The following is a 24,374-nucleotide window of genomic DNA, read 5'->3' on the forward strand; positions in this document are numbered from 1 at the left end:
AGGTTGCTGCCTGTGTTCCCCTTTAGGATTTTGATGGACTCCTGTCTCACATTGAGGTCTTTCAACCATTTGGAGTCTATTTTTGTGTGTGGTATAAGGAAATGGTCCAGTTTCATTCTTCTGCATGTGGCTATCCAATTTTCCCAACACCATTTGTTGAAGAGATTGTCTTTGTTCCATTGGACATTCTTTCCTGCTTTGTCAAAGATGAGTTGACCATAGAGTTGAGGGTCCATTTCTGGCCTCTCTATTCTGTTCAATTGATCTGTGTGTCTGTTTTTGTGCCAGTACCATGCTGTCTTGATGATGACAGCTTTGTAATAGAGCTGGAAGTCTGGAATTGTGATGCCGCCGGCTTTGCTTTTCTTTTTCAACATTCCTCTGGCTATGTGGGGTCTTTTCTGGTTCCATACAAATTTTAGGATGATTTGTTGCATTTCTTTGAAAACAGTGGATGGTATTTTGATGGGGATTGCATTGAATGTGTAGATTGCTCTAGGTAGCATTGACATCTTCACAATATTTGTTCTTCCAATCCATGAGCATGGAACATTTTTCCATTTCTTTGTGTCTTCCTCAATTTCTTTCATGAGTATTTTATAGTTTTCTGAGTACAGATCCTTTGTCTCTTTGGTTAGATTTATTCCTAGGTATCTTATGGTTTTGGGTGCAATTGTAAATGAGATCGACTCCTTAATTTCTCTTTCTTCTGCCTTGTTGTTGGTGTATAGGAATGCCACTGACTTCTGTGCATTGATCTTGTATCCTGCCACTTTACTGAATTCCTGGATGAGTTCTAGCAGTTTTGGGGTGGAGTCTTTTGGGTTTTCCACATAAAGTATCATATCATCTGCAAAGAGTGAGAGTTTGACTTCTTCTTTGCCAATTTGGATGCCTTTGATTTCTTTTTGTTGTCTGATTGCTGTGGCTAGGACTTCCAATACTATGTTGAATAGCAGTGGTGATAGTGGACATCCCTGCTGCGTTCCTGACCTTAGGGGGAAAGCTCTCCGTTTTTCCCCATTGAAAATGATATTCGCTGTAGGTTTTTCATAGATGGCTTTTATGATATTGAGGTATGTACCCTCTATCCCTATACTCTGAAGAGTTTTGATCAAGAAAGGATGCTGTACTTTGTCAAATCTTTTTCTGCATCTATTGAGAGGATCATATGATTCTTGTTCTTTCTTTTGTTAATGTATTGTATCACACTGATTGATTTGCGGATGTTGAACCAACCTTGCAGCCCAGGGATAAATCCCACTTGGTTGTGGTGAATAATCCTTTTAATGTACTGTTGGATCCTATTGGCTAGTATTTGGGTGAGAATTTTTGCATCCATGTTCATCAGGGATAGTGGTCTGTAATTCTCCTTTTGGATGGGGTCTTTGTCTGGTTTTGGGATCAAGGTAATGCTGGCCTCATAAAATGAGTTTGGAAGTTTTCCTTCCATTTCTATTTTTTGGAACAGTTTCAGAAGAATAGGTATTAATTCTTCTTGAAATGTTTGGTAGAATTCCCCTGGGAAGCCATCTGGCCCTGGGCTCTTGTTTGTTGGGAGATTTTTGATGACTGCTTCAATTTCCTTAGTGGTTATAGGTCTGTTCAGGTTTTCTATTTCATCCTGGTTCAGTTTTGGTAGTTGATACATCTCTAGGAATGCCTCCATTTCTTCCAGGTTATCTAATTTGCTGGCATAGAGTTGCTCAAAATATGTTCTTATAATTGTTTGTATTTCTTTGGTGTTGGTTGTGATCTCTCCTCTTTCATCCATGATTTTGTTGATTTGGGTCCTTTCTCTTCTCTTTTTGATAAGTCTGGCCAGGGGTTTATCAATCTTGTTAATTCTTTCAAAGAACCAGCTCCTAGTTTCGTTGATCTGTTCTACTGTTCTTTTAGTTTCTATTTCATTGATTTCTGCTCTGATCTTTATTATTTCTCTTCTCCTGCTGGGTTTAGGCTTTATTTGCTGTTCTTTCTCCAGCTCCTTTAGGTGTAGGGTTAGGTTGTGTACTTGAGACCTTTCTTATTTCTTGAGAAAGGCTTGTATTGCTATATACTTTCCTCTTAGGACTGCCTTTGCTGCATCCCAAAGATTTTGAACAGTTGTGTTTTCATTTTCATTGGTTTCCATGTATTTTTTTAATTCTTCTTTAATTTCCTGGTTGACCCATTCATTCTTCAGTAGGATGCTCTTTAGCCTCCATGTATTTGAGTTCTTTCCGACTTTCCTCTTGTGATTGAGTTCTAGTTTCAAAGCATTGTGGTCTGAAAATAGGCAGGGAATGATCCCAATCTTTTGGTACCAGTTGAGACCTGATTTATGACCTAGGATGTGATCTATTCTGGAGAATGTTCCATGGGCACTAGAGAAGAATGTGTATTCCGTTGCTTTGGGGTGGAATGTTCTGAATATGTCTGTGAAGTCCATTTGGTCCAGTGTGTCATTTAAAGTCTTTATTTCCTTGTTGATCTTTTGCTTAGACGATCTGTCCATTTCAGTGAGGGGGGTGTTAAAGTCCCCCACTATTATTGTATTGTTGTTGATGTGTTTCTTTGATTTTGTTATTAATTGCCTTATATAATTGGCTGCTCCCATGTTAGGGGCATAGATATTTACAATTGTTACATCTTCTTGTTGGATAGATCCTTGAAGTAGGATATAATGTCCTTCCTCATCTCTTATTACAGTCTTTGGTTTAAAATCTAATTTGTCTGATATAAGGATTGCCACCCCAGCTTTCTTTTGGTGTCCATTAGCATGGTAAATGGTTTTCCACCCCCTCACTTTCAATCTGGGGGTGTCTTTGGTTCTAAAATGAGTCTCTTGCAGACAGCATATCGATGGGTCTTGTTTTTTAATCCAGTCTGATAGCCTGTGTCTTTTGATTGGGGCATTGAGCCCATTTACATTCAGGGTAACTATTGAAAGATAGGAATTTAGTGCCATTGTATTGCCTGTAAGGTGACTGTTACCATATATTGTCTGTGTTCCTTTCTGGTCTATGTTGCTTTTAGGCCCTCTCTTTGCTTAGAGGACCCCTTTCAAGATTTCCTGTAGGGCTGGTTTTGTGTTTGCAAATTCCTCTAGTTTTTGTTTGTCCTGGAAGCTTTTTATCTCTCCTTCAATTTTCAGTGACAGCCTAGCTGGATAGAGTATTCTTAGCTGCATATTTTTCTCATTTAGTGCTCTGAATATATCCTGCCAGTCCTTTCTGACCTGCCAGGTCTCTGTGGATTGGTCTGTCGCCAATCTCATGTTTCTACCATTGTAGGTTACATATCTCTTCTCCCGAGCTGCTTTCAGGATTTTCTCTTTGTCTATGAGACTCGTAAGTTTTACTATTAGATGTCGAGGTGTTGACTTATTTTTATTGATTTTGAGAGGGGTTCTCTGTGCTTCCTGGATTTTCATGCCTGTTTCCTTCCCCAAATTAGGGAAGTTCTCTGCTATAATTTGCTCCATTATACCTTCTGGCCCTCTCTCTCTTTCTTCTTCTTCTGGGATCCCAATTATTCTAATGTTGTTTCGTCTTATGGTATCGCTTATCTCTCGAATTCTGCCCTCATGATCCAGTAGTGGTTTATCTCTCTTTTTCTCAGCTTCTTTATTTTCCATCATTTCATCTTCTATATTACTGATTCTCTCTTCTGCCTCATTTATTCTAGCAGTTAGCGCCCCCATTTTTGATTGCACCTCATTAATAGCCTTTTTGATTTCTACTTGGTTGGATTTTAGTTCTTTTACTTCTCCAGAAAGGGTTTCTCTAATAACTTCCATATTTTTTTCAAGCCCAGCTAGTATCTTTAAAGTGATGATTCTGAACTCTAGATCTGACATCGTACTAATGTCTGTATTGAGTAGGTCCCTGGCAGTCGGTACTACCTCTTGTAATTTTTGTTGAGGTGATTTTTTCCATCTTGTCATTTTGTGCAGAGGAGAATAGATTAATGAGAGAACAAAATGCTAGCAGAGTAACAACGTCCCCAGAAAATATACTCTAAACAAATCAGAAAAGACCTGAAGCAGTGGGATAAGAAAGGGAAAGAGAGAAAAAAGAGAAAGAAAAAAAAGAAAAAGATAAAGATAAAAACAAAAACACACAAAACAACAACAACAAACAAAAAAAAAAACCAGAATGTGATCAAATATGATCAGGCTGGTATATAGATCAGTGCCACACACTAGATTTGGGGTGTATTTTGGTCTTTTAGAAGAAAGTGCCTCCCAAAATGTTAAAGAAAGAAAAACTTATATATGTACAAAGATAAGGGTTGATATGATGAAGGGATGGAATATGACTGTAAAGATGGAAATTATAAAAAATTTTATAAAAGGAATTGATAAGAAGTTGTTTGAAAAAAGAAAGAAGGGGATTTAAAAAAAGAAAAAAGAAAAAGAAAGCGAGAGGATGTGATCAGGCAGGGGAATAGAAAACACCATATACTAGAGATTTAGGGTATATTTTAATCTGTTAGAAGACACTATCTCAAAATTTTAAAGAGAGAACAACTTATATATATAAGCCAAAAATACAGGTAACTACTATGGAGGGATAGAATATGACTCTAAAAATGAAAAATAAAAATGTTTTTTTCAAAAAAAGGGATTGTTAAGATGTTGGTTGAAAAAGGGAAAAAGAAAAATTCAAAAAGAAAAAAAGACAGTTAAAAAAAAAATTAACTTTGAAAGACTAAAGAATCATGGTAAAAAAGCCATGAATTCTATGTGCATTATTCCCCTAGTGCTAGAGTTCTGCCATTCTCATTGATCGGTAAACTTGGTCTTGGCTGGCTGTTCTCGCTGATCTTCTGGGGAGGGGCCTGTTGCTGTGGTTTCCAAATGTCTCTGCCGGAGGCCGAATTGCCCCGCCCTTGCCCGCTCTGGGCTAAGTAATCTGTTCGGGTTTGCTCTCCGGGGCTTTTGTTCCCTGCGAGCTTTCTCTACAGCTTTGGAGGCGGAGAGTGAACATGGCGGCCTCCCAATCTCCGCCCCGGAGGAGCCGAGAACTCAGGGCCCCGCTCCTCAGTGAGCCCCCAGAGAAAAGCCGTCAGTCACTCCCGTCTCCCCGGTCTCCGGCCGCACTCCGTGCTCACCCGACAGCGCATTTCTATCTCTGGCACCCGACCCCGGGTGGAGTCTCCAAACCCAGCAGATCCCTGCGGTGCACTCCCATGCGGCTCCTTCCGGGGGTTGGAAGGTGAGTCTCCCTGGATCTGCCGCTTGTTGGGTCCCTGCTGGAGGAGCAGGGGCCCGACTGTGCTGCGGATCACAGTTTATGGCAACCCCGAGCTGAGGGCCCGCGCCTGGGCTCCGCCTCTGCAGCCGGCTTCCCTGCTCCGTTACCTGGGAGCTCTGCCACACTCAGGAACCCCCGGTCTTTCTGTGACCCCGAGGGTCCTGAGACCACACTGTCCCGGAGGGTTCCACCCCCCGCTTAGCCACCAGAGTGACGTCCCTCGGCGGAGCAGACTTTTAAAAGTTCCGATTTTGTGCTCTGCGGCTCTATCACTTGCCAGACGCGGCCGACGGAGGCCCCTCCCCCGCCGTCTATCCTCCCGAATATAGCCTCGGATTCACTTCTCCGCACGTCCTACCTTCCAGAAAGTGGTCGCTTTTCTGTTCAGAGAGTTGTTGCTATTCCTTTCTTCGATCTCCTGTTGGGTTTGTAGGTGTTCAGAATGGTTTGATCCCTATCCAGCTGAATTCCTGAGAGGAGACGAAATCCAGGTCTCCTACTCCTCCGCCATCTTGCTCCGCCCCCCCCAGAAGTTTTTTTTTTTAACTTTTATTTATTTGAGGGAGAGCACAAGCAGGGGGAGCAGCAGAGGGAGAGGGAGAAGCAGGCTCCCCATTGAGCAGAGAGCCCAATGCAGGGCTGGATCCCAGGACCCTAGGACCACAACCTGAGCTGAAGGCAGACGCTTAACCAACTGAGCCACCCAGGTGCCCCTAAGAGAAGAATTTTTAAGGGTCCAGCTACAGCTAATGGTTAGTGAGGTGTTTGTATTTCCTTACATATTATTTTTGAAAATGAATTTCACTAATATTTAATGATGCTCACATTAGTGGTTTTGCCTGTTTTTTCTATAGTAATTCTTACATAGATATCTTAAGTATGGGGAAACTCTTGAAATTGTGTTAATGAGGTTTTTGGGAAGCCTTGTCATTTGAATACCCAGGTCACTGTGCAGGCACCTGCTGATAGCTACCCTTTCCTAATAGTACTAGCCTTTTACTTCAAATCCATTTTCTAAAGTGACAGCAGTCATGAGGGTTGGATCAACCTCACTGATCCTCTTGTCTCCCTCAACAGGTTGTGCTCATGTCAGTCTGGGCTTTGATTCATGGAGTTCCTAGCAGAGCGTATTAGGTTCGTAGAGCTGTCATAACAAATTAGTACAAACTGAGTGGATTAAAACAACAGAAGTTTATTGTCTCTCAGTTTCAGAGGCTGAAAGTCTGAAATCACGGTCTTGACAGAGCTATGCTTCCTCTAGAACCTATAGGGGAATCCTTCCTTATCTCTTTCCTAGCTTCTGGTGGTTTGCTATAGCAATGTTGGCTGTTCCTTGGTTTACAGCTCACACATAACTCCTATCTCTGCTTCCATCTTTACCTAGTATTCTCCCTGTGTGTCTCTTTTTACCACAAGACCAGTCAGCTTGGGGAAATAGCCAGCCCTACTCCAGTATGACCTCATCTTAACTAATACCTCTGCAACCACTGTATTTCCAAATAATACCACATTCTGAGGTACTAACCTAAGATTTTAACATCTTTGGGGGGAAGGGGACACAATTCAACCCATAACACATAGTGTAAACCTCTCAAGGACAGAGATTGTGTCTTTAGTAGTTTTGTGACTCCAAGGTCCAGCTAGCGTCCGGCCCACTGGCTGCTGGGTATATTTTCATTAAATAAATGAAGGGAAGTGCAAATACTCCATTCTCCTACAAACTGAGAACTGAGTCTCTGTTCACCCTATCCAAGAACATCTTCCTGATCTGGACTCTGCCACCACTGCAGCCCTGCTAGAACCCTATGTCCCAGTCAAGCAAAAATACTTGCTTTTCTCCAAACACTACATATTATCTCACTTCTCTCATCTATACTTTTCCTTATGGCTCCTACTCTCCCAACTCTATGTCAAATCAGGGCTCTCTGTTATAAAACTTACCCCAATTGTTTGCAGTTGAATGAATGATATTATAATTAGTTGTTTTTATATACTTCCCTGTCCCACTAAAATGAGAGCTCCATGAAGTCAGGAACTGAATTGTGTTCATAATTATATTCCCAGCACCAAGCACAACACCAGGAGTGGATTTACTTGAAACTCTAGGGTTCCTTAATTTCATGGGCCACTTCAAGCCCTGTACCTCATGCCAGGCACTCCACTCTACTGGGTACTAGGGACACAAATGCCAGGGAAAAGGGAATTCATATTTATTAAGCACTTTTTAGATATCAGACACTAGCACTTTAGGTCACTAAGAAACTTAAGAAGTATAATTTATACTTGGAATATTACATTCTTTTTTTCAAGATGGGCCCCCAAATTGTAAAGCTAAGACCACATTAAACCTGTGTCTGCCCTTGCATGGCACCTACCATGCTGAGCAATGTAATTCTGGCCATATTTTCATGTGTAACTTAAATGTTATCTCCATCAAACAGTCCCTAGATCCAATCCAGAAACTATATATCTCCAGACCCTCATAGGACCTTTTATATACCTCTTATTAATTATTATTTTTATATAGTTTTGTATATTTTTGTTTAGTTTTGTATATTCTAACTTTAAGGATGCAAAAACTAAGGCTCACCAAGATGAAGTAAACTGATAGTTCTTATGAACTAATAAACAGAGATCCACGTTTCAATTTTAAGTGTGTGTCTGGGTGCCTGAGTGTCTCAGTCGGTTAAGCGTCTGCCTTCGACTCAGGTCATGATCCCAGGGTCCTGGGATCGAGCCCTGTCCTGGGCTCCCTGCTTAGTGGGGAGTCTGCTGCTCCCTCTCCCTCTGCCTGCCACCCCCCCCGCTTGTGCTCATGCATGCTCTTTCTCTCTCTCTCTGTCAGATAAATAAATAAAATCTTTTCTTAAAAATTAAGAGTGTCTGAAGCCAAGGACAGGCTTTTAATCACTCCAGAGGAATAAATCATCCTTTAGGAGGTTAAATAAAATATATTTCCTGTGCTTAAAGAATTCCCACTTTGACGGGGTGCCTGGGTGGCTCAGTCGTTAAGTGTCTGCCTTCAGCTCAGGTCATGATCCCAGGGTCCTGGGACCGAGCCCTGTATCAGGCTCAGCCTGCTTCTCCCTCTCCTACTCCCCCTGCTTGCATTCCCTCTCTCACTGTCTCTCTCTCTGTCAAATAAATAAATAAAATCTTTAAAAAAAAAAAAAGAATTCCCACTTTGTGAAGGAGTTGGACATACATTCTTTTTAATTATGAATACTATAATGCCCCCCAAACAGAATGCTCTTGGAACATCCCCCCACGCAATGGCTAAATGTGCCTGAGAGAGTTGTTGAAGGATAAGCCATTCAGTTAGGGATGAACGTTGCAAACAAAGGAAGAACATATGAAAGGCACAAAAGATCCCAGCCATCAGAAGCACACAGGAAGTTCTGTGTGAGAGGATAGCAGGGACTATAAGGAACATGTTGAACTGAGGTTGAAAGTGTCCATGGAGCCCAAATCATGAAGGCCTCACGTGTCATGCAAAAGAACCTAAGGAAGATTTTATCCTTCTCTACTGAGAAGCAAGGGGAGCTTTGAAGAAGGAGGGTGAAATCATTATATATATATAATATTAATTAATATATATTATTTTATATATTCATATATAATAATTTTATTATAATTATATATATTATGTATTGTAATTATATATATTATTAATATATATGAATATATATTAATTTCCCTGAGAACAGTCTGAAGGAGAAAGGGCTGGGGTAAGAAACTACTAGGTGGAGCCTGGTTGAGAATCCCTGGCTGGGCTGGGTGTGAGAATCCAGAGACCTGAAGCAAAGCAACAATGCAAGGATGGTTTGAGAGGCATTTATTGGATGACTAGAAGTGCTAGATGAGCAGTAAGGAGGCAAGTTTCTGATTGCAAGATGGGACAGACAATGTTAACTGAGATAAGGAATAAAAGAGAAGAAAAGTTCTAGGGAAGATAATGAATTCATTCTTAGTTAAGTAAGTTGGGAGTACAGGAAACTGTGGTCTGGGCTGGAGATACGGATTAGTGAACTCAGTAATGATTCACTAATCATAAAGAAGGGGAAGGATAAGACCACCCATTTGTTAGTTTGTTCAACAAATACTAAGGCTCTAATATATGCCAGGCACAATGCTAGGTGGTAGAGACACAAGGTGTTGTTGCTCTAGTAGTGGTTACATTCCAGTGGGAGACAGGCAACGAGCAAACAACATAACTTCATTGTATGATAAGTATCGTGAGGAAGACATACAGAAGGCTAGGAAAGAAAATAAGAGTGGATGGAGTGGTCAGATCATACCACTTAAACTGAACCTGAAGGAAGAAAAGTTGTTCTGCAAGGAAGAGCTAGAGGGAAAGAGTGAGAGAAAGCAGCCAAAGATACAGGTTTTGGAAATACCGTCTATGAACAGCAAGTAGTTGAGAGGAGCCCTTCAAGGAAACTAGTGAGTAATGGAGAGGTAAGAGATTTAAAAAAAAGCTTAGTTATCTTTGACTAGAGAATGAGATTCTAGGACTGTGCTGTCTACTACAGTAGCCGCTAGGCACATGCAGCTATTTAAATATAAATTTCTTAGAATTAAATGAAGTGAAAAATTAAGTTTTCCTGTCATACCAGCCACATTTCAAGTGCCTAAAAACACATGTGGCCAGAGGCTACAATACTGGACAACACAAACAAGGAAATTTCCTTATCATCGAAAATTCCATTGACAGTTCTGACCTAGAGTAAAAATCTTACAGTGTCAAAAGCTGAAGAGAGGTCAAGTTGGAGAAGACCTAAAAGTACAGCCATTTCTGTCCTCTCTACTCTCTTCAAGGTGACTACTGAATATACATTGAACAATCAAATGGAATTGTGGTTTTGAAGTGGGAAACTCCCATTTCTGATTTTCTTTAAGCAAATACATGTAACGCTAGAATTGGAAGGGATCGTAGCAGTTCTGATTTGCCATCCTCATCACTCCCTCTCTCATGGAATATAGGAACTGTTGTTCTGGGGTGCCTGGGTGACTCAGTTGGTTAAACATCCTACTCCTGATTTCAGCTGAGGTCATGATCTCAGGGTCATGAGATTGAGCCCCATGTTGGGCTCCACGCTGAGGGTGGAGCCTGCTTGGGGTTCTTTCTCTCCTTCTCCCTGTCCTTCTGCCCCTCCCTACTCATGTGCTTGCTCACCCTCTCAAGAAAAAAGAAAGAAAAGAAAAAAGAAAGAAAGAAAGAAAGAAAGAAAGAAAGAAAGAAAGAAAGAAAGAAAGAAAGAAAGAAAGAAAGAAAGAAAGAAAAAAGAAAGAAAAAGGGAAGGGGCGCCTGGGTGGCTCAGATGGTTAAGCGTCTGCCTTCAGCTCAGGTCATGATCCCAGGGTCCTGGGATCGAGTCCCACATCGGGCTCCTGACTCAGCGGGGAGTCTGCTTCTTCCTCTCCCTCTGCCTCTCCCACTGCTCATGCTCTCTCTCTCTCTCTGTATCTGTGTCTCAAATGCATAAGTAAAATCTTTTAAAAAAAAAAAGGGAAGGAAGAAAGAAAGAAAGAAAAAAAGAAAGAAGAAAGAAAGAAACTGTTATTCAGGAAGGCTGTTTTTCAAGGACAACCAGGGGTTAATGTTGGAGTCAGGACTGGGAAACAAGTTTCAGTCTAAAACTTTGCTACAATAATGTGGATGTATCCAAATTAGAAATGAGAGAAAAACTATAAAACTTGAAGAGTTTTATTTTAATTAATCCAAGCCATTTTCCCCATATCATACTAATTGAAGAGGGTTTGAGCATTTAGTTATTAATTGGAATTTCATAATACCATAGAGCTCTAGCTCAAAAGATAATTTTAAAAATCTTTCATAAAATATGCTTTGCCTTTAGGAAGAATATTCAGGATCCCCCACCCCTGCCAATCCTATTATCAAATTAGTTTTGCTTATACTCTGGATTTCATAATGTTTTCAAACAATATTCCACCAGTCATGAAAGCTTGAGGACAAATGATGTAACTATAAAAAAAACCTCAGTTCAGTGGTTATAGTTTTTTTTTTTTTAATTTAATGAGATTGCTGAAATGATTTCTTTTATAATTAATTGTTCTTTAAAAATTCAAAATGTTGAGGGGAGGGCACCTGAATGGCTCAGTTAGTTGGGTGCCCAGCTCTTAGTTTCGGCTCGGGTCACAGTCTTGGTCATGGGATTGAGCCCCTCATCAGGCTCCATGGTCAACGAGGAGTCTGCTTTGCTCTCTCCCTCTGCCGTCCCCCTGCTCATGCTCTCTCTCTTTCTCTCTCTCTCTCTCTAATAAATAAGTCTTTTAAAAAAATAAAGTAAAAATGCAGGGTGCCTGGGTGGCTTAATCAGTTAAGCGTGGGACTCTTGATCTCAGCTCAGGTCTTGATTTCAGGGTCATGAGTTCAAGCCCTATGGTGGGTCCACCCTGGGCATGGAGCCTACTTTAAAAAAAAAATGCAAAATGCAACAGGAAGCAGAAACAAATATCTGTCATTATGGATAGTATATATAACTTAATGGGGAAGTTTTCAGCCAAAATATTATGAAGTAAATCAAGAGGGATAATCTGTTTTCTTTTGCTTGGGAGATGAGATGATCCTTAGAAGATATGATTATGAAAAGTGAGAACATATGTGAGAGCAAAATTTAATTGCTTCCTTATTTGTCTTTCTGAGAAATTTAGACAAAAGCAAATTGAGATGAAACATGGTTATTAGATTATCATATGTGATATGTGAATAAGCAAAAACTCTATTTCAAAATCAAATTAATCAAGATTAGATTGATACTAATCTATAGTTGATTTATGTTTGTGAGAAGAAAATTATTTAATTTGTCTGTTTGATTCCTTTTACCAAGAATGTTACATGCAATCTCAGCTGTGTAACTAATTACAAGATTTTCTCCAGAGAGAAGCACTTACAGAGAGCTTTACAAAGGCTACAGACTATAGGTAGGCAGTTCAACGCAAGGCCATGGTCATAGCCTCAACTAAAGCCCCTCCCTTTGCAGCAGGGTTGTCTTTAGAGACCTTTAGAATGTTTAATTAAGTCCCTTACAGGCAAACCTGGGAGGTTGTAGAAATAGCACCACATGACATGAACACTTTTAGTTACTATATTTATGGAGTCTCCCCTTGGTGCAAAAACATTCAGTATTTTCACATTATCCAAGCGCAAAGTCTGAATTCCTTAGCGTGGCATTCATGTTCCTTTCCAACCTGCTCCAGTCTTCTCATTTTCTTTGACACAGACTCTGCTCTCCATGCAAGCTGTGATACTCCCTGTTCTCCAAACACATCTTTCATTTGCTCCCCTCTGGCCCTGGGCTCATGCCATCTACTGAAATACCATCTGCTTTCCTTTCCACCTCACTAATTTCTACCCATCCATCAAGGTCTAGCTCAGATTCTATCTTCTCCATGACTTCATCTTTTTTCTTTAATGCAGAGATTTCTCATTATCCACAGCACTCATTTGGTACTTAACATATGTAGCCTTGCATTTGTTGATTTATTATTTTTATGTGTGACTATTTGTTTTCCAAAGGTCATAACTAGTAGAGGAAAAGGAAGTGTGTTAGCATTTACTGAGCATTTGCTATGTGATCCTAGTACTTTATATCTTATGTCAGTTTATACTCACTATGCCATGAAGCAGATATTACTCACAATTCACAGCTAAAAAAAATAAGATATCAAAAAATTCCAACAAGTTTATGTAACTATTAACTGATAGGACTATTGTTCAAACCTAGATCTATCTAGGCCCAATGCCCATAGTCTTTCCCAGTATCACAGAATGCCATACTATCCCCATCTAATAGAGTTCTTCTATCTCACAAAATACGAACTATGGTATATTTAGTATATTTTCAATATCTTTGTGGTGACTATTTTGCTGAAGTCAGACTATGGTCTATAGCATAAAGTCTAGAGCATAGAGCCTCCCCTGTAATGTGAGATTTCTTGTATATTATCTTCACGTCATGTCCTCGCAGTAGCAGTTCAACAAAACCCCTTTATCTTTGTGTATCTATATGATGTGCAATAATCTGCTTGACTGATTAATTGACCAAGTTAATTATTTGAAAGTAAAGCATACATTGTGTTAGTCTAAAGAGCTAGATCATTTAGATAGAAGACATCAGTCATAATCAACCAGCAGCTTTAAAGTCTTCTGTGGTTGACCTCCACACCACACCTTTGCTATGCTCCCTCTTCATGCACATACTAATACACGTCTTCCCATCCTGCTGAAAAGTCTCTTTGATCTTCTGTCACTCTCCTTTTTCTTAATATTGCTCATATGAATATAGTTACATTTATAGAGAAATAAAGAAGAGAGGGCACAGGGATCCTAGCTGGCTCTTTATGCATGATCTCAGAGAATAACAGTCCCTTACTGGATTATCATGCTACTGGATCTGGGCCTTCAATCTACATGCTCTGAAACTGTTTTTGTCATTGTATTCAGAGGTGATCAAGTTTATATGGCGCTATTCCAAGTTACCAATGTACAATAGGAAATACATCTGCTCAAGATACTAGAATGTGCACATTTACTCCCCTTAGGAAAAGCACTACAGAAAACCATATTTTAATGAGCATGTGGTTTGGTGAGCCTGGACTCTGAGAGAGGGAAATCAGCCAGCCATATGACCTTGATGATTAGTGTCATTGAACTAGGATGGCCATGTGAACCCATCTTGTGGGTTACCCCAACCAATCAGCATATTCATATATATCAGTGAGCTGGAGCTGGAGCTGGAGCTGAAGAATGCCTGTAATGCACAATGCTGGAGATATATTGCTGAGTCTTTTCCCCTAGCACCCAGGAAGATTTTTTTTCTCTCTTCTCCTCCTAATTTATTCAGTTTTAAGAATTCTATTCATATATGACTTTTTCCACATTCAGACATGCTTTGATTAGTTCTCTGGGTTCTTTCTTCTTGCTTTGAGCTAAGGTTAGATCGGTTTTGTGAATTCTGTTGCTATAGTATAACTTCTTCCACATTTAGACATGTCTTGATTAGTTCCTTTCTTCTTGCTTTGAGCCAAGGTCAGGTTAGCTATGTATCCTTGACATCCTTAAGGTGATATGCTTTTGTGCTTTATCCTTTTGTTTAGGATGTAGCCTTCCAGGGTCCTGATTTTGTTCTGAGGTCTCTGATCTAACCCCCACCTCTGGGTCCACACAGTCCTATTCTCTATGCTACCATCAACTTTGAGCACTGGAACACTAGCTCTTTGGGAACCTGTCCAAGCTCTTCAGTCTGCTGCTGGTCTTTGTATTTGCTTCCTTCTCTTGTATTCCCACTCCATTTTGGCCTCTGAGGATTTCTCTTACCTACTTGCCAGCTTAGCCAGTCATTTAAAGGTATTTTATAAGTATTCTATTCAGAATTTTTAGCTTCTTTATAATGAAGGGGGTTTTCAGGACTTCTAATCTGCCAGATGGCTGGAAATAGAATCTCAATGTGCATTTTTCTCTAATACTTTTCTGCCTTCTAAGTGCTTTTAGCTTTTGTCCTATCTGAATTTTACCACTTCTCCATAGGGCAGGCATTGTTTTCTGCCAAGTTATGACCCTAGCAAGGAACCTGCTCCACAGAGGGCATGTCTAGGTTCCCACAAATCCCTAGATAGGTGGTACTAAAACTCAATATCATTTCTCCCAGTGTCTTGCTCATTCTTTCTTTATTCATGAAATATATTTTGTGTGTGTGTCTCTTATAGGCTCCACCTCTACTACTTCCCCAAATCACAAAAATTAGTAAACCATGGTCTTTATCCTTCAGAACCATACAGATGCACAGTATATATAGACAGATAAACAAGGTAATTTTAGAACAGTAAGGGTAACAGCAGTGGGATGATCAATGAAAGGACAATCTGGTTCCAAAAAAATTAGAAGTGGTCAGTGTATCTAGAGGAGAGGACGGATAAGGTAGCAGAAGGAAAGAGATAGCACGTGGCTTCCGTTCTGAAGGCCAAGTAGAAGTTTATTAGCCAATGATAGCAAAAAGAAGACATTTTTCTAGCCAAAAGAACAGCTTACACAAAGATGATGAGACAGGGAACAATCTGGTATGGTGAGCTGTGGTTGGCAACTTTGTATGGCTGGAACGTATATGACTGGAACATTCACTAACACTGAAGTTAGGGATCAGGGAAATAGATGGTCAAATGATGGAGGATTTGGAATGCCATGTTTAGAAGTTTAGACTTTATCCTGAGGGCATATAGATCCCTGGAAGGCTTTTGAGCAAGAGGGTAGCATGGTCAGATTTGTAATTTCCAAGGATGACTAGAAACATTTTCATGGTTTACTTCCCACTACACCATCCAGCCTCTTACCATAGATGTTTGGGAGTTAACCGAAGTGATTCACAGACATCAGAGGTTCAGGGCTCAAGGAACATCCCACTAATGGCCACAAGAAAGCCTTCAGGTTTAAGTAGTCACTTCCTTTTTTGAATCTTAAACCCCCTTAAACTATCTGGTTTAAGGAGAAAAAAATAGCCCATAGCACCCTGCTCCCCTCTCCTGAAAACATGCTAGCTGGTTTCAAGCATCCTCTGAGAATGACCTGAACAAGATTACGCTGCTGATGATCTGCCATAGCTGGGAGAAAGTCAAGCTGGGGTCTTTCCAATTGTTCAGCATTCAGAGGTTTTATAATAATAAAGGCTTTTTACATAACATTAAAAGAAAAATAAAGTTGCATAAATTAATGTAGCATATTTAATCCAGGTATTGATAAAAGGACAAAATCTTTTTATTTTTTATTTTTTTTAAAGATTTTATTTATTTATTTGACGGAGAGAGAGAGAGTGAGAGACGGAACTCAAGCAGGAGGAGTGAGAGAGGGAGAAGCAGACTCCCGGCTGAGCAGGGAGCCCAATGCGGGGCTCGATCCCAGGACCCTGGGATCACGACCTGAGCCGAAGGCAGATGCTTAATGACTGAGCCACTCAGGCGCCCCCAAAATCTTTTTAGAAGAAGATCAGTTGCTCTTTCTCCAGGCTGCTTTAGCTTACTGCACATGTTTCTGGCCTAGTACCTGTCCCTTCCTGGTCTTTTATAACTGTGTGTTTACATGTGGCTCCTCCCACCCCAGGCTCCTTAATCTTTGTATTCACAGTGCCTGACACAAAGTAGGTACTCTGTAGATGTTCGTTTGTTGAAAGGTTGGATGGGTAATTAAGTACATATTTTTAAGTGGATATATCAGTTTAAAAAAAAAAACACAACTAATACTATGAGTTGGCAGATTTTCTCTTCTGTAGACTCCACACCTAAAATCTAAAATGAAAACTGAAATTAGTAGATAGCACCTACTCTGTAGCATAGTTTGGGTACAAAAAGCAAATGGCATGGTCCCTGCTCTCAAATTGACCAACTCTAGCTGGAGAGGTAGACACGCAAACCAACCCAGTGTAAGAAGTGTTATGATAGATACATGGAGAGAACGCTAGGGGAGGCCGAGGGGAGCATCAGGGATAGCTTCCAATAAGTCATGATCCCCAAGCTCAATCCTGAATGAGGAATCAGTGTTAGAATTTTGTTCCACTGACCATCTATAATTATGGATAATAATGACTATTAATGGGTGCCTAGGGCATCTGAATTCTGGGTGATGAATGACATAATAAATGAGACTCCAAATCACTTCAGTGTGAAAAGTATTGCAGTTCTTTATATATTGTTAGTGTGCTCTCATTTATTCATTCATCAGGTACTTATTGAGCACTCATCTAGGTGTATTAGGGATGCCTAGAAAGGTAAACCATGATACCATATCTTCAAGAGATTACAATCTCTCTGGAAGCCACGATGCCCTCACACATGAAACAGTTCACGGAAATGCAGGGCATTATATTTACAGACCCAGAGTCATTGGCACAGGCAGTAAACATGCAGAAACGAGAGCCGAGGCTCAAAATGAAGAAGGTGGTCTTTGAGCACATCTAATATAAAAGGGAAAAAAATAAGACAAAACGGAAACAAGATAAAAGAAAAAGATATCCCAGAATGAGAGAACTTGAAAAGAGAAGGACAGAGGTGGAGCTTAATATGGAATATAAATCAACTTAAAGTTATAGAGAATTACCATGAGCCAAGTACCATACTGAGCACCATAGAGGAGAAAACATGAAGCAGACATTGAATGTGCCATCAAACTATGAATGGTGTGAAGTGCCACTGGTAGCCCATAGCTGGAGCTACCACAGAAACATGTTTGATTTGACCTGCACCGTACTTCTAATTTTTTTATCATTATCAACACAAAATTCTAGAACTTTGCATCAAAATCTAGATTCTTCACTTACGTTTATAAATTAGAGAATCTGGCAATACTAGTCAGTGTTTCTGCTTGAAGCAATTGTCCAGAGTTAAACAGAAATAGCCCTTTAGATGGAATGTATTCCCCAATTTGTTACAGTCTCTGCTCAGCCTGCTGCATTCGTGTTTCCTCTCCTATCCCTGTGGACTTTAGATTTTGCCATCTCTGGTTAAAATCTATCAAAAAAAAAAAAAAGACATTTACATAAATAACTATAGTATGAAATAGAGGGTAAAGGGGGATCTAAAGCACTGTGGGAGTTAGTTCATTCATTTATTCATTCGTTCATCCATCCAGTAACTATTTCCCGAGTTCCTGCTACTTATCAGGCATCTTGCTACTGCTAAGGTAGTCCTGGTGCCTAAGTTCCTGTAGTTCCTAGTCTATTGAGCAATCACTATATAGTGTGATAAATGCCACGGTAGAGTTATGTGTCCATAGTTTACATTAGGATTCACTCTTGATGTACCCATTCTGTGAGTTTGGACAGTTGTATAATGACATCTATCCATCCTTACAGTATTCTACAGAGTAGTTTCACTACCCTAAAATCCCCTGTATTCCACATTTTTATGCCCCTCTCCACACAACCCCTGGCAACACTGATCTTTGTGTTGCCCCATAGTTTCCCCTTTTCCAGAATGTTACATAGTGGGGACTGGCTTTCCAGACCGGCTTCTTACACTTAGTAATATGCATTTAAGATTCCTCCATGTCTTTTCGTGGCTTGATACCTTATTTATTTTCAGTGTTGAGTAAAATCCCATGTACTACAGTATCTATTCACCTACTGAAGGACATGATGTGTCAATGTAGGTTCATCAGTTGTAACAAATGTACTACTCTGGTGGGGGATTTTGATAGTGAGGGAGTCGATTCATGTGTGGGGGCAGGAGGTATATGAAAAATTTCTGTACCTTCTCATTTTGCTGTGAATGTAAAACTGCTCTTTAAAAAGTGTCTTAGAAGAGAGAGGGGCATCTGGGTGGCTCAGTCAGTTGAGTGTCTGACTCTTGATCTCAGCTCAGGGCTTGATCTCAGGGTTGTGAGTTCAAGCCCTGTTTTGGGCTCCATGCTGGTGTGGAGCCTAATTAATAAAAAAGAGATAGAGAGACTGGTTCTGGTGTTTACTACCTTTGTGAACATAACCTGTCTCTCTAAAGCTCAACTAGCTTTAGACAAGTTGACTTATGTAAGCATCAGTGTAATAGAACTTCCAACTTGTAATTCTTCACAAGGTTGTGATCCCCTAACAGAAAAAAAAGGACATGAAAACACTTTAAAATCTATAGTTTAACGTATTGGGTTATTAGTATAAGAAGTTTAAATTAGGGGTACCTGGCTTGCTCAGTCAGAAGAGCATAAGACTCTTGATGTCAGGGTCATGAGTTCGAGCTTCACATTGGATATAGAGATTACTAAAATAAATAAATAACTAAATAAAACTTTAAAAAGAAAAAAAGTTGAAATTAGAAAAAGTACATCATTTAAAGTGTGCTTAGGGAGGGGTGCCTTGGTAGCTCAGTTGGTTGGGCATCTGCCTTCAGCTCAGGTCTTGATCTCAGGGTCCTGAGATTGAGCCCCACATCAGGCTCCCTGCTCGCAGGGAACCTGCTTCTTCCTCTCCTCCCTGCTTGTGCTCTCTTTGACTATCTCTCTCTCTTTCAAATAAATAAATAAAATCTTTAAAGTGTGCTTAGGGTCATTTCTCCCCATTATTAAAATAAGCATCAAAAAATAAGCATCCTAACTCACTGTGATATAAAAAAATCTATTTTAAAAAAGGTATTTTAAACTTATAAGTTGACAAAATGCCAAATAATTTTATTTAAAAGACTTGTCCAGGTAAAATAAATAAAATCTACTGTCATTCAAGAATTATGTGTATTATGTTCAGGGGTCACTAACAAAATTCCCCCAGATGGTAATGGGTAAAGATGTTTCATAATGATCTTTTAAAGCTTGATTTTTTTCTGCAGAGAGTCACTTTGCATATTAAACATGTAAGGGTAATCCTTACTTTCAAAGGAATCATGTTCTCTCCCATTTTACTATTAAAATACCAGGTTCTCTCCATGGATCTTTCATTTTTTTCATTTTTGATAAAACCATGAGTACAAAAAATATTTTACTTTCCTCTTAGCTTTGCAAGAAGTGTAAATGTGATGCAATGGACAGATTTTTTTGTTCAAGAACCTCAAGAGAGAGAGGTGAGAGACTCTGGCAAACTGGAAAATGAGTGCCCCACCTAGACAGGGCCACATCTAGCAAGCCAACTGTTGCTATAAGACAAGGTTAAGAGCCAGTGTTCATAGAATGTCTGATTTTTCATATAAAGTCATAAATCTGTATTTTATGCAAATTTTCCCAATTTTAAACATGGACAAATTCAAAAAATTGTAAACACTAGATTAAAGGAAGCCTTTAGCTTTCTGATTTGAAGTCTCTGGAATATATCATAGTCTAGACTCTGGGATTTTGAGTCAGAAAATCTGTGTCTTAATCCTGCCTTCGCTACTTATTAAACTCAGTAAAAACTTGGATAAGCAATCTCATCTCACTAATCAAAAAAGTTGTCATAGTAATTTGTTCATTAGGTTGTTTATTTTTCTCAAGATACTGTTATAAAGATTTTCCAAACATAAAAAATTTAAAGATTTTTAAAATGAAAACTTATGTGCTTGCCATCTAGATTGCACTTTTAATGTATTATTATGCATGCTCTATAAAACTCCTATCCATCTATCCAGTCATCAGTCTGTCTTCCTTTTTGGCTTAGTTTCAAAAGAGTTGCAGACATCTCTGTGCATCTTTCATTGGATTTTCTTGAGGAATAAATGGAAAGCATCAAAAGGTATCAAGCACATCTAGCACATAAAGCATTAGAATCATAATAGCCCCTTCCCTCCAACTGTGTTTACTATGTATAGCTTGAAAGTCACTGGACCTACTAAGAGTATGTGTTTTAGACTGAGGGAAGGGGATATTTCTACAATAACTTTTTCATCAAAATCTTGTTGGCCCTTACCTTCAAAATGTATCCAGAACCTGGACTTCTGATTGCAGCCAAAAATAGAGTATCCCCATTTCTCTCTAATCCTCCCTCTTATTAATACACACACATACACACACACACACACAACTTTACACATGATAAACATGGGAAGACTACACAAACTGGAAATAAGACTGGCTCAGAGAGGAATGACACTGTGGTGAGTTCCCTGAATTTTCTTTCTACTTCTTGTGTATCCTGGATGGAGCCCTGGAGACACCTACACCCTGGCACCTCTGTCAATAGGAACAGACTAAAAAAGCTTCAAGAAAAGCCTGCAACCTGTAACCCAAGAATTGGCAAAAGGGTAGACTAATAGAACAGGGAACCTTTTTTTTTTTAATTTTTTATTGTTATATTAATCACCATACATTACATCATTAGTGTTTTGATGTAGTGTTCCATGATTCATTGTGCATAACACCCAGTGCTCCATGCAGAACATGCCCTCTTTAATACCCATCACCAGGCTAACCCATCCCCCCACCCCCCTCCCCTCTAGAACCCTCAGTTTGTTTTTCAGAGTCCATTGTCTCTCATGGTTCATCTCCCCCTCCGATTTCCCCAACCTTTTGAAAATACTGTTCCAACTCTAGCCAAACACCAAAGGAAAAACTGTCCCCTCACTGCAGTCCCAGTGGACTGAGCTGATAGCTAGACTTCTGTCCCCACCAAAGGAAGCCAGGAGAGCAATTCTAAGATGGCCCTGGACTTCCTCCACTGGGCTGGTGTCAGTGGGCCAAATAAGAGCTGAACTTTCACCCCTATCCAGCAGCAAAGAGGTAGAACAAGGTGGCATGAGATGATGCTAGCTGACACTCCGTTTTCCAGTGGGGAGCTGAACTTGCACCTTCACCAAGCAGCAACAAGCTGGAATAAGGTGATGCTAGTTAGCTTTCCATTTCCCTACCCTTGGTACTGGTGGAGACCAGCCAGAAGCTGAACTGCTACTGCTGGCCAGTGGCAATGAAGTAGAAGGAGGAAGAGGGAAGCAGTGCTAGTTGACAGACCACTTTCCCCCTAGGGTAGTGTCAGCAGGGCGGAGGTGGGGCGCTGAACTTCTAGCCCCACCTAGAGGCAAGGAATCAGAACAAAATGGTTCAAGGCAGTGCTAGTCAGCACCCCATTTTCACTCCGTCATTGGTGTCAGTGGGCCCATAGGGAGCTAAGCTTCTACCCCTACTAAGTGGCAATGAGGTAGAGTGAGTAGAATACTAGTTAGTACCCCACTTTCCTCCCTGGTATCACCAGGGATAAGTATGAGAATATCCATCTTATTTGGATCTGCAGGTTATACCTAAACTGATCTACAAAAAACTACACTTATGTAGGATATAGCATTTTACACTGTAATACCCAAATGTCCAGTATATAATAAAATCACTTCTCATACCAAGAACCAGGAAGATCTCAACTTGAATGAGAAAAGATAACCAACAGATAACAACACTGAGGTAACACAGGTGTTAGAATTATTTGACAAGAATTTTAAAGTACTCATCATGCTTCAGTAAGTGATTACACATACACTTAAATAAATGGGAAAAGAAGTGAAAGTCTCAGCAAAGGAAAAGAGGGTATAAAGAAGAACCAAATGGAATATTAAAGCTGAAAAATACAAAAACCAAAGTAAAAAACTCATTGAGTGGGCTCAAGAACAGAATAAATAAGACAGAAGAAAGAATCACTGAATGTGCAGATAGAAAAACAGAAATTACTCAGTCTGGACAGAGAGAGGACTTACTGGAAATGTACCCACTGCCTACCACTTCCTTTATACCATCCTCAGCCAAGCCACTATTTTGCCTGCATATAGCAACTAGACGCATAACTCGTATCACTTTTTCAAACTTGGCCCCTTGGATCCTTTTTTATACCAAAGTAACCATTTAAAAACATAAATTAGGGGGCGCCTGGGTGGCTCAGTCATTGGGCGTCTGCCTTCAGCTCAGGTCATGATCCCAGGGTCCTGGGATCAAGCCCCACATCGGGCTCCCCGCTCAGTGGGAAGCCTGCTTCTCCCTCTCCCACTCCCCCTGCTTGTGTTCCTGCTGTCGCTCTCTGTCAAATAAATAAATAAAATCTTAAAAAAAAAAACAAAACAAATTAGATCAAGTAATCTTCTTCTCAGTGGTTCCCCATTTTGTCAGAGTAAAAATCAGTGTTTTTACACAAGGCCCTTTGTCCCCTGTTGTCTCTTTGCCTGTGGTAGGCAAAATTCTAAGATGGCCCCATGATTTCTACCCCCTGATGTTACTCCCACAGTTAAATTACCTTACATGGAAAAAAGAATTTGCAAATGTACTTAAGGTTACTAATCACTTGATCTTAAGGTAGGGAGATTATCTGGGTAGGCCTAACCTAATCACACAAACCATTGAAAAGCAAAAAGTCAGATCTATCTAGTTGTGGAAGAGCAAGCCACAGAAATTCCAAATGAGAAAATTCCAATTCAGTGTGTCATTGCCACCTTGAACATAGAGGTGGCCACATAACAAGGAATGTGAGTAGCCTCTAGAACCTGAGAGACACCCCCAACTGGCAGCCAACAAGGAAACAGGGTGCTCAGTCTTTGTGATAGTTAGTTAATTATATATGTCATCTTGACTGGGTCACAGGGCACCCAGGTATTTAGTTAAATGGGGCAGGGATGTTTGTTTTGCGTATAAACTTTCTAAGTACTTGGAACAATTCCTGGTATGGTAGTGCTTACGAAGTATTTGTAGAATAAAATAAAGGAACTCTATGTCAAGTTGCCTCTGACTTAATGCATTGCATTGTAATATTTATAGTCCAAGGTATATGTGCATTTTACAGCCTTCCTCAAAACTAGCTAAACATAGATATTTAACACATAGCTTTGTACATGGCAATGTGATCATGAATAATAGATTCTGTGCAGTCATTAATATAAAAATATATTGGATCGCTCTTTGCCATTCTTATATCATTAAGTGCAAGAAAATATGAGAGAAACTTCAATGACTGAAACTGGGATACTTCTGAGAGGAGGATGGGTGATACGAAAGGTGCCTTAGTCAAACCCAAGGCTTACAGAATACCTTTTTCAAAACTACTTAAAAGAAAATAGAACTAGATGACTTCTAAGATACCTTAAAATTCTATATTCTATAGTTATCTAGCCTCTACACAAACTCAATTAACTAATGGCTCAAGATTTTATCTCTCATCTTTTTATTGATGACCCTGAATCTGCATTTGCAGTCCTCCTTGTGGATCCATATTCCTAACCTTTTGTCTCCAACAGCTTCCAAATGTCACATGGATGATGCACCATTATCTGGAATGGAGCATGTCAAAATCATACTCATCCTTGTGATCCTGGGTTCTAGTTCCCCTTCCTTTTGCCAGTTACTTAGATATTTATCCCTCTCTCCTCTACTACCTGAGTCAGTCTCTGGACCCACTGTTTCTCCTTTCGGATTTCCTCTCTCACGTCACCCTTTGTTTTCATTATCACTGCTGTCACCCTTATTCATACTCTCACTTTCTCAAACCTGGATTATTTAGTCAACATCCAAACCAATTTTCCTACCTCCCATCATATCTGCACTCTCCTCTCCAGCAATCCTACATATGGATGTTTGTTAATGCTCCTGAAATGGATTTAAATATTCTCAATGCCTCAAAATCTTCCAATGGGTCTCACTACTATGGAGTAAATTTTAATTAACAGTCAAACAAACATGTAAGATATTTCATGATCTGGCCTATTCAG

At 39.9% G+C, this 24,374-nt stretch overlaps 1 protein-coding gene across 2 annotated transcripts in view; it reads left to right on the top strand.

The window, feature by feature from the left end:
* The window catches only part of LOC123856523 (disks large homolog 2), an 812,179-nt gene that overhangs the window by 427,759 nt on the left and 360,046 nt on the right, over positions 1-24,374 (top strand). The window lies entirely within an intron of this gene.

The sequence above is a fragment of the Mirounga angustirostris genome, unplaced genomic scaffold, assembly GCF_029215605.1.
Source record: "Mirounga angustirostris isolate CCGP_5_RB_7025 unplaced genomic scaffold, mMirAng1.0.hap1 SCAF_13, whole genome shotgun sequence".
NCBI lineage: Eukaryota > Metazoa > Chordata > Mammalia > Carnivora > Phocidae > Mirounga > Mirounga angustirostris.